We start from the raw sequence: 12,354 nt of genomic DNA on the forward strand, positions 1-12,354 counted from the left end.
GAAGGTCCTGCTCCCCCAGGAACCCTGGGCAGTGTCCAGCACTCCCACGCCCTGGGCAGCCCACCCCACCTAGAGGAGAGTGGCAGCCCTCAGCCGGCCTTGGGTCCTGTTTCTCTGTGTGAGGGAGAGGAGGGGGCCTCCGAGATGTCCATGGCCATGGAGCCTGGTCAGTCTGAAGCCACACATAGGGCCCAGAGTGCCGGGCAGAGCTGCAGGCTGCCAGGGCAGCGCGCCCAGTGCTGGCTCCTCAAGCTTTCCAGGCAGCCGCCGCAGGCCCGCCCCCCTTCCAGAGGGGAATTTGGGCGGGAGGCCTGCTCAGGGTGGGTTCCCACACCCCGCCCCCTGCCAAGGACATTCATCTTGCACAAAAGGCGCGTGTGCGGCAACAAACTCCTTCGCCATGGGGCTGCCTGGGCTTTGTGTGCCGAGCTCGGGGGCCCCAGAGGCCATCTGGGGAGCAGTCGTCCCAGTGGGCGGGGTGGGGGCTCCCCTAGGCGGCCTTTCAGGCCCCGGGAAGCAGCTCCCGGGCAACCGCACTGGGGGCTGCACATCTGGCCCTCCAGTGCCTTCCTGTTCCCACAGCCCCGCTGTCCCCTCTCGCTGGCCCTGGCATGGCTAGGTGTGAGAGGAGTGCTAAAGGGACACCTGCCTTCCGCCCCATCCCTGCCACAGCAGGGCCTGGTGGGGAGGGCTGCGGGCACAGGGCCGTGGCTCTCTGGGGCTCAGTGTCTGCAGCTGTGAAATGGGGCTGTACCAAGGGTACACAGAGGATTCAGGGTAGACTGGGCGCCCAGTGGCCAGGGCTCTGGAGCCCCAGCCAGGCGCTGCCAACGCTCTGCCTCTGCCTCCCTCTGCCTTCCATTTCCTGGCAGGTCCACGTTCGGGACTGCCTGGAGTCTGACCAAGGGGTCAGGGCAAGGCCAGAGTGATTTCAGGGAGGCAGTGCAGTGTGGTCCTGCCCCACTCAAGACTCTGGGCTGAGAGATGTACGTCCTGTTCAGCTTGTATGCAGTAGGTGCTAAATAAGTTTGCAGTTCCCTGCCAGGCCTCTAGCCCTGAGCACCTCGTGTCTGACCACAGCCCAGGACCTGCCTGGGGTCTTCCTGGCTGTGGACATATGGCATTGGGGGTGGGGTGGAAGAGCGCTCCCAGTAAGCCTTTCTGCTGAATGCCCCCCACCCCAGGGCCCGGCCTGGAGAGCCAGGCAGCCCGGGCTTCTGTGCAGTCCTGCCTGCCCTGGTGGGCCTTTCTGAGTCTGGCAAGTGGGGTGGTGGAGCAGGGAGCAGGGTGGCCAAGGGACTTCTGGGGCCAGAGCCTGGCGGACAGGGCCTCTGTGGGGTGCCTCTGCCCCCATCCTCGCTGGGCGGCGGTCCTTGAGAGGGTGTCCTGCAGGCCCAGAGATAATCCCAGCTTTGAGAGGCTGTGAGAGGCTGGCTAGGGGACTTTCCCACAGCCCCACATAAAGGGCCGGCGCCAGCTGCTCTCCCACAAAAGGCGCCTGGCCATTCAGGGTCTCCAGGTGGGCGGGGCCAGCAGAGCAGCAGCCACAGGCTACCTGGCCACCCCCAAGCCAGACTCAGTGGACAGTGCGGCGGCGCCTCCTGGCCTGCGTGTCTCACTGCTGGCGCACCTCCTCGCTCCCAAGCCTCGCCTGTCACGTCTGCCACTCACTTCCACTCCTACCCACCCCGCCCCCCACCCTGCCCCTCAGTGTGAGGGACAGAGAGGGACATGATGAGGCTGAGACCTGGGGAAGACCTCCTCCCTCATCTCAGCTTCCTCACTTGAGATGTGGGACAGCACTGCCCCTTTTGGGGCCAGTGGAAGAGGCTCTCTGAGGCCAGCTGTTTAAATCACCAGGTCATGGGAGGGGCTGGAGTGGAGGGCTCTGGGGTCCCTGCTCCCAGGAATTTGGAGCATCTACAATGACAACCTTAGAATATGAGGAGCAAAGCTGGGGGTGTTGTGCACCTGCAATCCTAGCTACTCTGGAGGCTGAGGCAGGAGGATCACAAATTCCGGTTCACTTTAGCATTTTAGTGAGAGTCTGTCTGGAAATAAAAAGAGCTGTGGGTGAAGCTCAGTGGTAGGGCCCGTTGCCTAGCGTGTGCAAGGTCCTGGGTTCAAACTCCAGCACAAAACAACCACCACCACCACCACCACCAGCCTGGAGGAGGAAGGCAGAGGGGGCTCCCTGGAGGAGGTGGCTGCTGGGGCCTGCACTATCAGAGGTGTAGGAGGTGGGTGGGAATCTCTGGGAGCCACAGTTCTAGCCTCTCCTTGAAGGGTCTGGTGTAAACGTCCCATCCCAGACATTTCTGGGACTGTCCTGTCACTCTGTAGCCTGACCGCCTCTGTGGGGCGGCTGGGAAGACCAGTCAGAGGTGAAGAGACCCCAAAGGAGAGGTCAGATGGCCAGATAGCGGCGGGCGGGACGCTAAGGGCGGGCCAGGAGCTGCTCTGGAAGCAGGCCCAGGGGATTACCACTTCCCCTGTTCTGGCGCCTGGCTGGGCCACGGGGACCCCCTGCCGGGTGCTGGCGGGCTGGACTCCTGGCAGGGAGCCTCGCAGACTGTGACCCACGTGTCCCCGGCCGGCTCACCCATTCCCGCACCTGATGGGGGCGGGGCGCACTATGGTTCCAGCTCAGCGGGGGGAGGGGGCGTTGTCTTTCCCTGGCCACCGATTGGCTGTTGGGCGTGAGAAAGCGTCCAGGCACGCCCCCAGCCTCCTCGTGGCCTCCGGGTCTATAAAGGCGCCTTACCTCTGGCCACCGCCCGCTAGCGCAGCCCTCAGAACCCGACAGCGACCTCCCGTGTGGTCCAGTGCCGCGGCAGCTCGGGGTCCGCGGGCACTCCTTGCCCGCCTGCTGCCCCTCCGGGCACCATCACAGCTTGATCTGGCAGAGGAGCAGCGTCCCAGGTGACCTTCGCGCCCAGACTGGCCGAGGGTGGTGGTCAGGGCTTTGCCCTGACTGGGCAGGGTGCGCGCCTGCGGGCCTCCTGCTCCTCTAGTCCGCTGCTCGGCCCCCTTCCCTCTGTAGCTGACCGCCGCAGCGGCGAGGCCTTCTAACCCTCTCCTTGCACGGAGTGCACAGGAAACCGAGGAGCGGCTTGCCCAAGAGACCTGGCACGCCCTGATAGCGCGCCGGAGCAGCCTCTGCCGCAGGGAACCCAGCGGCCGGCTGGTGAACCACAGCGCCAGGGTCCTGGAACCAGAGGAGAGGGCCTGGGACATGGCTTCTCTCACAGCAGCGATTTTGCTCCCCACCTGTTCCGTGCCCAGCTTCAGGGCAGGGCTCGAGCAGTGCATCCTGTGTACAGGCGCACAGCAGTTCTCAAAAGGGCGATAGACTTCATGCTGAAGGAAGGGGTCCTGGGGCCGGGTTTTGTGTGCTCGGAAGGCTGCATACTGTCTCTTGTGCCTGCAGGGGAGCTGGGCCAGGCCCTCCGGGAGGGACAGGTGTCTGGGGAGGCCCCGGCACAGCCTTCTCAGCCAGGCCAGGGGCTGGATCCTGCTCCTTCCGGGCTGGTCAAAGGTTCTGTGCTTTATGTTAAAGCGGGGCTGGGTGGGAGATGCTATGCCGGGGGCCTGCAGAGGCTGTCTGCTGGGTATTGAGGGCTGTGGGCATGGTGTGTGTCTCAGAGTTGTAGCACCACGGAGTTTGAATAAAGATGCTGATCTGCAGCCTCTGCCTGAATCTCTGGCCCTCACTGAAGCTGCCTGCAACCTCTGAGGTGGGGAACCCTGTCCATACCCTAGTGGCCCTGTGCCAAGGACTTCCTGGGCTGGACCCCTCCCCTGCTGGCCTCTTCCTGGGTCCTGTAGTGAAGGCCCCACACCATCCCTGGATCCTAATGACCAGGAAGACCCTCAGGGAGGCTCTGAGCTGGGGACCATTCTATCTCTCCCCAGGTGTGTTGGAGGAGACTTACTTTACCCCACACAAGCCCGACACCGTCTCTTCCTTATTCCCTGTGTAAGCACTGCCTTCTTCAACTTCCTGGCCTTGCCCAGTGTCACTGTTGACTATCAGGACCCAGGGTAGCCCTTGCACTTCCCCCTGGGTGCATTGGGGGGAGTCGGATGTCCTTAAAGATACCCAGAGAGTGGGGCCCATCCCATCCCCAACACTGGAAGCCCCACCCAAGGAACTCCCAGACTGACAGCTGGGGAGCCAGGGCTGGGTTTTGCTGCCCCCTGGTGGCTCCTGGCCTGGTCCTGCAGCCTCCACAGCAGGTAGGACTGGAGGTCTGGAGTCTCACATAGAAGCTGTAGGTGGACTGTCCTAGGGGTCTGGGTCCATCCCAGCTGCACAGTTCTCAGCAGCCACCAGGGGTCACACTCTGGCACCTGGCTGAGGGTGGCGGAGGGGATAGCAGGAAACCCAGGTCTGGGCGGGTATTTCCGCAGATTCTGGGAAGTTGGTCTGGGAGGCAGAGACCCAGACGGGGAAGTCATCTGTCTGGGAAAGCCCCAGGTCCAGTGGAGCGCCCCGTACAGGTTGTGCCCGGCTGAGGCTTGAGGCTAGGCAGGGGCAGCAGTGGGTGACCACCCGAGCTGTCTGTGGCTGTCTGTTGACGTCCCTGTGCCTTCATGCCAGGTGGGCTCCAGCCCGCAGGGTCGGAGCTGTACCTTCTTAGTTAAGGGTGCATCACCTTCACCCAGTAGCGTGTCTCCTCCGAGGGCAGGGCGGCCTGGCAGGCATCCTGTGCTCCTTATCCAGCATATAGGAGGTGCCCCATACATGTGGGCTTGATAGAGCACGATTCCTGGAGCCCGGGGAGCCCTGGACTTAAGGTGAGGCCCAGCTGGTTGGGGGCCTTCCGTTTCCCCTTGAGGTGGGGGTGGGGGCAGACATTTCACAGAGCAGCTCCTCCCCAACCCAGCTCCACTTGGGGCCTCTGGTCAGGGCCAGGGAGGGATTGCCAGGTTCAGCTGTGGCTTCTTGAGCTCTCTGCTTTCCTGGTCAATAGGGCGGTTGGTCATACAGAAGGCCAGTGGCCCCAGGAAGCTCATCTGCCCCAGCAAGCAGTACTGGGGTTCCTGATGACAGATTTTTTTTTTTTAACGGTACTGAGGATTGAACCCAGCCTTGCTTATGCAACCTACAGCCTCAGCCCTTTTTATTTTGAGACAGAGTCTTGCTAAGTTGCTGAGGCTGGCCTCAAACTTTCGAGCCTCTTGAGTCACTGGGGTCATTGGGGTGGTCACCATGCCCAGTTTGACCACGTATCTTGTTCAGGGGCATTCTGAGCACTGGTGCTTGAGGACCTTGCTGGGAACCCAGGATTCAGGCCTGGGGATGAGCGGAACAGCCTCTCTGCGGGATGTCCCCACTGCCCAGGACTCAGACGGCTCTTCTGAAGTCTCATAGCACCCCTATGCTCAGACACCCCCAGTGTGGGGGTCTGGTCCTTGTTCTGGAAGCACTGGACATGCTCATGGGGTAGGCTGGGCAGAGTTGGCAGGCCCAGGTGAGTGGCCAGCAGGTCAACTCACTGGAACAAGAAGGGAGGGGCCAGAGTATCGCCAAGGCACCCCCTGCCAGACTCCGTCCACTCAGCCCACAGAGGAGATGACCAGCTGTCTGGCACCTCCTATCTGGACATTCTGAAGCCCACTGGAGAGTGTGGCCACCGCACCGTCCATCTCCAGAACTTCCTCCTCAGCCCGGCTACAGCCCCACCAGCCTCCCTGACCTCTGTCTGCCCTGTGTGTCTGTGGGCCTCCTGTCCAGGGCCCCCTGGGAGTGGGGTTGTACAGCACAGTTACATGTGGTGTCACTCCTGTGGGGACGTGCCACATGTGCCACATGTGGGCAGATACTGTGTTGCTGAACCGGTGGGCACAAGCCTGGGAGGTGGCCGCTGGGCACAGGGCTGGACTGAATACCTAGTCTGTGGCTGAGGGGTGGGAATGGGCTGTGCAGCCAACCTGAGCCCCTGACGGGGAAGTTGTGTGTCCCCTGGGGCTGCCTGGTGGCCAGGCCTTCAGGGCCATGTTTGCTGGCCTATTTCTTGAGAAGGCACCATATTCAAAAGATGTGGAATTGAAAGTAGACAGCCGGCGGACTTCCCTCGACCTGCCTGGAAGCTCACCAGCACTCTGAGGACTCAGAGGCACATGTTCAAGCACAGGCTGCTTCTCACAGACATCAAACGGAACCTGCCATCTCCTGCGTGGGTTGCATGTGTGTTTGACGGTGGATTCCCGTGTGCATGAGTGTGCGAGCCCCTTAGCCAACCACCTCACCAAAGCTGCACCCATGTCAGCAGGAGAACGTGCGCTTGGGTGTCTGGAGGCACTCTGCTGGAGGGACCCCCGTGTCCAAGCCCTGTCCTCAGGGAACTTACGTCTGACCGGAGACAGCGTGGACTGAAGTGTCCTTCACCCCAGGTGCCTGGAGGTGGGGCCTGTGAGGAGGGCTGAGGTGGAGAGAGGCTGTTGGGGCCGTGGGCGCCCTTAAATGAAGCGAGGACACATGGGAGCACCGGGGTCTGTGAAATGTGTCCTGGGCGGGCAAGGAGGGGCCTCCGGAGAACCGGCCCTGCACACCTGCAGCTGCCAGGGCTGTGGGCATAAGGTCTGGTGCAGCTGTCCCGTCTGTCGTGCTGTCCGCTCAGCCCTCCCAGCCAGTGCCCAGCCCGGGCATGGACCGTGCTCTGTTGGCTGTGCTCTCTGGTCTCACATAAGCACAGCCCGGCTGCCTGGCGTGTGGCGTCCTCACTCGGCTCCGCATCCAGATTCTTGCGGGGTACTGAGCATGCCCATAGCTCGCTCTTCCCTTACTGCTGAGCAAAGGGTCAGTGGTTAACCTGTTCTCTGCGGCTGGCTCTGGGCAAGTTTCCAGTTCTCGGTAGTTAGGAATCAGGATGCCGCAAATCGCTGGCTCAGACAAAGGCGGGTCTGTGAGAATTTGCCAGAACATTGTTAAAAGCCGCTGCACCTCTTTACATTCCACCAGCAGCACCTGAAGTCTCCCCCGAGCGCCACACCCTTGTGACACATACGTGGGTGTGTCGCGGTGGCTTTGATTCCTATTTCCCTCCTCACCCACCATGTGGAGCCAGTGTCCTGAGCTCTCTCTGTGTCTTCTTCAACCTTTTGCCTATTTAAAAAAATGGTCTGTTTGGATCTGGAATGGCCCCCAAAGGCCACATGCTCAAGGCTTGGTCCTCAGGGTGGTGCCAAAGGGAGGTGGTGGACCTTTAGGAGCTGGGACCCTCTAGGAGAGGGTTGGGTCATGGACATGTGCTGTGGAAGGGTATGGAGACCCCAGCCTTTCCGCTCTCTCTTTGCTTCCCAGCTGCCCTGAGCTGAGAAGCTTCCCCTGCCACGTGGTCATCCCATGAGGGACTCTCACCACAGACCCAAAGCAACAGGGTCAATCGGCCATGAACCGAAGCTTCCAGCCAGAAGAAAACTTTCCTCTTTTTAAGATGGTTATCTCAGGTATCGTCTTAGAGTAATGAAAGCTGACTAACATCTCTTCTCATTGAGCTGTAAGAGTTTGTTAAATGTATATTTTTTTGGATACAAGATTTATGAACTGCATTCCCCCGCAGCGTGTGGTTTGCCTTTCATTTCTTTAACATCATACTTTGAAGCCCAGAAGCCCAGCTTAGCAGTGTTTTTGTGGCAACTCACTTGTGTTTGAGGAAAGTCTATTTACTTGCAATGAAAGTCTGCAGGTGACGCGGCAGCTTCTGCGCTTAAGTCGTGAAGTCCAAGTCATGTGTCTTCCTCTAACTCCATCCTTGACCATCGGGTGCACCGTGTGGGGAAGTCCCTGCAGCCTCATCTCATCTCGGCTCTGGGTGTGCAAGTGGCCTGAGTGCTGTGCTCAGCGCTTGCCTGTCGCCTGTCTGGCTGTGCATTCCTGTGTTTGTCCTTGGCTGGTGGGTGGTGGGTTTCTTTGGTTTTAGAAAAATCACTGCTGCTGTTGTTTCAGGTGGTCTCCCTCCCTTCCTGGGGGGGCGGCGGAGGACTCCAGGTCCACTGGTGTTCCACGCCCCACCTTGCCCAGGGGCTCCTCGAGGACGGGCCGCTTCTTCTTCCTTCTATTTGAAGTTCATTTTGGACGGTTCTATTCCTCCACACTGGCCCATGTCCTCCTGGATGTCCACCTGGTGTTGGCAGGTGGAGGCCTGAACAGGGCAGAGGGAAGGCTGTCCTAAGAGGCGGGGGCTTGAGAGAGGTGATGAAGGTCACAGGTCACATGCTCCCTGGGGCCATGAGGACTGGTCCTGGAGAGGAGGAAGGTCAGACAAAGCTGGGGGGCGGGGGGGGGGGGCGGGGGGGGGGTGGTACGCAGACAGCAGGCAGTAACAGCAGGATGCTCAGCCCTGCTTCATGAGCCTCATCCTGGACCTCCTGCCTCCAGAACCACAAGATGATAAACAGCGCTCTCCAAGCCACCCCCCTGGGGGCTTTTGTTACAGCAGCCATCAAAAACACACTCGGCACGAAGACACTAATTTATGCATGTTTACCTGTCTTTTTTTTTTGGTTACTGAGGATGGAATCCAGGGTGCTCCACCACGGAGCCACACTCCCAGCCCCTTTCATTCTGCATTTTGAGACAGGGTCTTGCTAAGTTGCCCAGGCTGGCCCGGAACTTGCCATACTCCTGCCTCGGCCTCCCGAGTTACTGGGATGGCAGGTGTGACCACCCGGCTCAGCATAACTTTCATTTCAGGTTTTAGGAAGTTTCGCTGAGTTCTTTTTTAATAACTCCCATTTCTCTCATCCTGTTGACCTTTTTCTTCAAAGTCTGTTTTAATTGTTCTTTCAGGGTCCTTGTCTGGCAGTTCTATCATCGCTGTCATTTCGGGGCCTATTTCTGCTGACATTTGGTTACATTTCCCTGGGTTCTAGTCTGTGGGTGGCTTCTGTGGCGAACGCTGTTTTCTTGTTCTGTTAACCTGGCCCCAGGGTGGAGTTCCATTTAAAAGATGACATCAGTTAGCGGCTCACCTTGATCTTTTGTGGATTTAAAAAAAAAAAAATAAGTTTGTTAGAGCAGATCTCCAGTGACTTTGCTCTAGGGACAGTTTGGCTGCTCTCCAAGGACTGGCCACTGCGGGGTCTCTACTGACCACCTGAGTGGTCCCCACGGCCTCCCACAGTGGCTGCTGGGGCTGGAGCTGCCCTGAGTTCCTGGGGACGGGCAGCTCTGTGGCTCATCCTTCGCCCGCGGGGCCTAGCAGTTGGGAGACTCTGGGACTAGAGGACCCTCTGGTCTCTGGGGTCCCCTCCTTTCTGGAATGCTGCTTAAGCAGTCCCGAGCACCTGGACCCCGCACGACTTCCCCTGGCTGCTCTGGGCCAAGGTGGTGCAGTCCAGAGCTCCCTTGACTCTGGATGCTCCTCCCAAGGCCACGTGCCCACGTTGCTCAATTTCTGAAAACAGTTGATTCATACATTTTCTGTTTCTAGCTTTTGAGGCAGGAGGGTAACCCCAGGCTGCAACCCCAGCACAGCTGGAGCGAAAGGAACCAGTTCCTCTTCCGAGAACAACTTGGGCTGTCTCCAGGGTCCTGTGCTGCCCTGGGCAGTAGTGGGCATTCCTGCACACACCCCTTGGCTCCCATGAATCTTCCTGGACCGGACTGTGCCACGATTTATAAACCTTCCCTACTTACCTCCAAATCACTGCCCAGTGGGCAGTACCCTGACAGCGTGCGGGGAGTCCCAGGCCACAGTCCGCCTCAGGTGGGTCCCTGCTGTGCAACTGGTCGGGGACGCTCCCCTCTGTGCTGTCCTGGCCCTCCTCCTGTGGCTTTCTCTTCCTCTGTCCACAGGGACACCATCCCCCTGGGCACAGGGCAGCTGGCTGTGCTTGCCCAACTCGGAGTCCAGGGGCCCCGAAGCCCAAAAAGTCTTCCTTGCTGCAGCGATCTGTGGCTCTCCCCTGTGCCCAGGTCCTGTCCACAGCTCAGGAGTCCACACGTCTAGTAAGGAGGCAGGAGGAGCCTGACCTGGGGTCCCTTCCAGCGCCTCCACCTGCGCCCAGAGCTGCCTCCTTGGGTGAGCCTGGGGTGGTGTGGAGCAGCTGCTTGGCTCTGGAACCTCTTCTCAGGTCCCCCTGGGCAGGAAGGCCTGGGCCTCCATGTGAGGAGGTCGTGTCTGGCACCTAGGGTCACGGCTGTGTCCCGACCTGGGTTGCGGGAGCATGGGTGTTCACCAAAGGGGAGTGTGCAGGCCCTGCAGCGGGCGTGGCAGTGGGGCCTGAGCAGAGGAGAGCCCAGGGGCCAGGGACAGGAGCTCCCTAGAGGCCCCTGAGGTCAGGGAGAGGGCAGCGTGTGGCTGGAGTCACAGCCGACTGCTGGGACTCCAGAGAGTAGAGCAGCAGCGGTGGGGCCAGGGCCGGTGGAGGGCTGCCCTGGGGTCAGGGGGTTGGGGAATGTCCTGCAGGTGGGATCCTGGAGCCCAGAGGTGGCAGGTGGGGGGGCTGGTCCCTGGCTCCCAGTTCCTGCCAAGGCACAAGCAGGGAGAGGAGGACCAAGGGTCTCCGGAAAGGTGAGCTTGAGACGCGGCTGAGATGTCCGAGCTGGCAGACGTCCTGACCTGGAGCTTGGGTTCCCCAGCTGGGAACCGGCCTGCGTCACCGCGTTCCGCCGTGAGGAACAGGCTGGGTTTCCAGCAGTCGCCTGACCGCTGGGAAGTCCCAGGCTGCCCCAGCTCTCAGAGCCTCCTGACCATGTGTCTTGCACCCCCGTCCCTCTGCAGAGTCAGCTTCTCTGTCTACCTCTACCCTCTGCTGTGGGAGCTGGACGGTCCGCTATGGACATCCTGGAGCTGCCCTCCGCGTGCTGCCTTGTCTCTCAGCAGTTCCCACCTGGGTGGCCGGACTCCTCTGCCAGGTCCACCCTGGTCCATCCTCCTCTACAGCCTCCAAGCTGGACCAAGTCTCTCCAGCACAGAGGGGGTTGGTGCTCTGGCCCCCATGGGCACCAAGCACCCCTCTTAGGGTCGAGGACTAGTCGTGCCTCCTCAGGGTGGACCCCAGTACCTTTGTCTGCTCCACCCCTGCCCTCCCACCTTGAAGCACCTATCTCCCCTCCAGAGCCCCAGGTGGCATTAGCTGCACATACCAGAGCCCGCAGCACCAGAAGTTGACCTTTAGACTGCGCTCCTTCACTGGACCGGGCCAGGAGGGAGGAGCCAGGCCTGTCTCTCAGCCCCACTGGGCAGGCGTCCTGGGCTGCACAGAGCAAGGGAGGTGGAGGCTGTCCTGGAGGCAGAGGAGGGGAGGGGCCTGGGTGCCTCAGGACCCCATCCTCACACCCTCCAGGACCCCGTTCAACCACGTGGGTTCCAAACACCCACATTTCCCCGGATACTCCCTACAAGAAGAAAGGGGAAATGTCACAGGGGACTTCCAGACAGGCTGCTGGACTCTCTTGTGGGGAAGCTCGATCTGGGGATGACACACCTGAGACAGTAGCACCCTGGAGACTTGGGTCGCAGAGGGCACTGGGCAGTGGGGGCTCAGCTCTGGGAGGCTGCCCTCTTGGACTCCTGCTGCTGCCACCGAGCTGGGGTGGGGAGTAGCTCGGCCTGGTCTTGGTGGGAGACCTGTGTCCTGTGTCTGTGACCACCTGCCTCACCCCAGCCCTGAGGGTGTGCTGAGGTGGGTGGCCAGCAGGCCTCCTGTAGACACAGGAAGGAGGGCCCAGGGAGTGGACTCCTGGGCCACCCACAAGGAACATGAAACCCAAGAAGCCCCAGGGAGCCCCAAGTCCCACCTCTCCCTGCTGATTCCTGTGGGCCAGGGTGGAAGGGGGTGGGGAGTCCCAGCAGGTGACAGCTAGGGCTGTGGGCCACCTTGGGTAGGGAAGAGCTGGGTCCAGTCTGTTCCCCAGAGCCCTGAGCATGATGGTGATGCTGAAGGACTGAGCCAGGGACTGAGCTGGCCCAGGGCCTGCACTTCCACTTCGTGCCCTGCCGGACTTTGCCCCCAAGTGGGGAGGGGCGGCAGGCACAGCCTCCCACAGAGGCACAGGGTTCAAACAGCAATCAGAGAAGGCCTTGGGGAGGTGGCACGGCAGCAAAGATCCGAGCACAGACGGCATGGGTGCTGGGCCGGCCAAGGAGCTCCGGTGGCTCCTCCAGCCTGCATGCTGGGTGCAGGTCCTGGCCCTCACCGTGCCTCAGTTTCCCCGCTTGCCGGGGGAGATGGCAGATGAGATGGTCTCTGAGGGTGTACTTGCTGGGTGTGGTGGACTGAGGGCCTGGGTGGGGGCCCTGGGGGCTGGACCAGGTATAGGCCCTTATCTCCCTCAGAGGAATCCTTTGGCCTCATTGAAGAGTGTCCCTGGGGGCCTGGGGATGTCCCTGCAGCCCAGAA

General features: G+C 60.9%; 1 long non-coding RNA gene across 1 annotated transcript; it reads left to right on the forward strand.

Annotated features, from left to right (window-relative positions):
* Positions 1–2,759: 2,759 nt before the first annotated feature.
* Positions 2,760–3,687, forward strand: LOC139707433 (uncharacterized). Its single transcript, XR_011709001.1, has 2 exons — positions 2,760–2,922; positions 3,044–3,687. It is a non-coding gene; the product is annotated as an uncharacterized lncRNA (long non-coding RNA).
* The last annotated feature ends 8,667 nt before the right edge of the window (positions 3,688–12,354 follow it).

The sequence above is a fragment of the Marmota flaviventris genome, chromosome 10, assembly GCF_047511675.1.
Source record: "Marmota flaviventris isolate mMarFla1 chromosome 10, mMarFla1.hap1, whole genome shotgun sequence".
Lineage (NCBI taxonomy): Eukaryota > Metazoa > Chordata > Mammalia > Rodentia > Sciuridae > Marmota > Marmota flaviventris.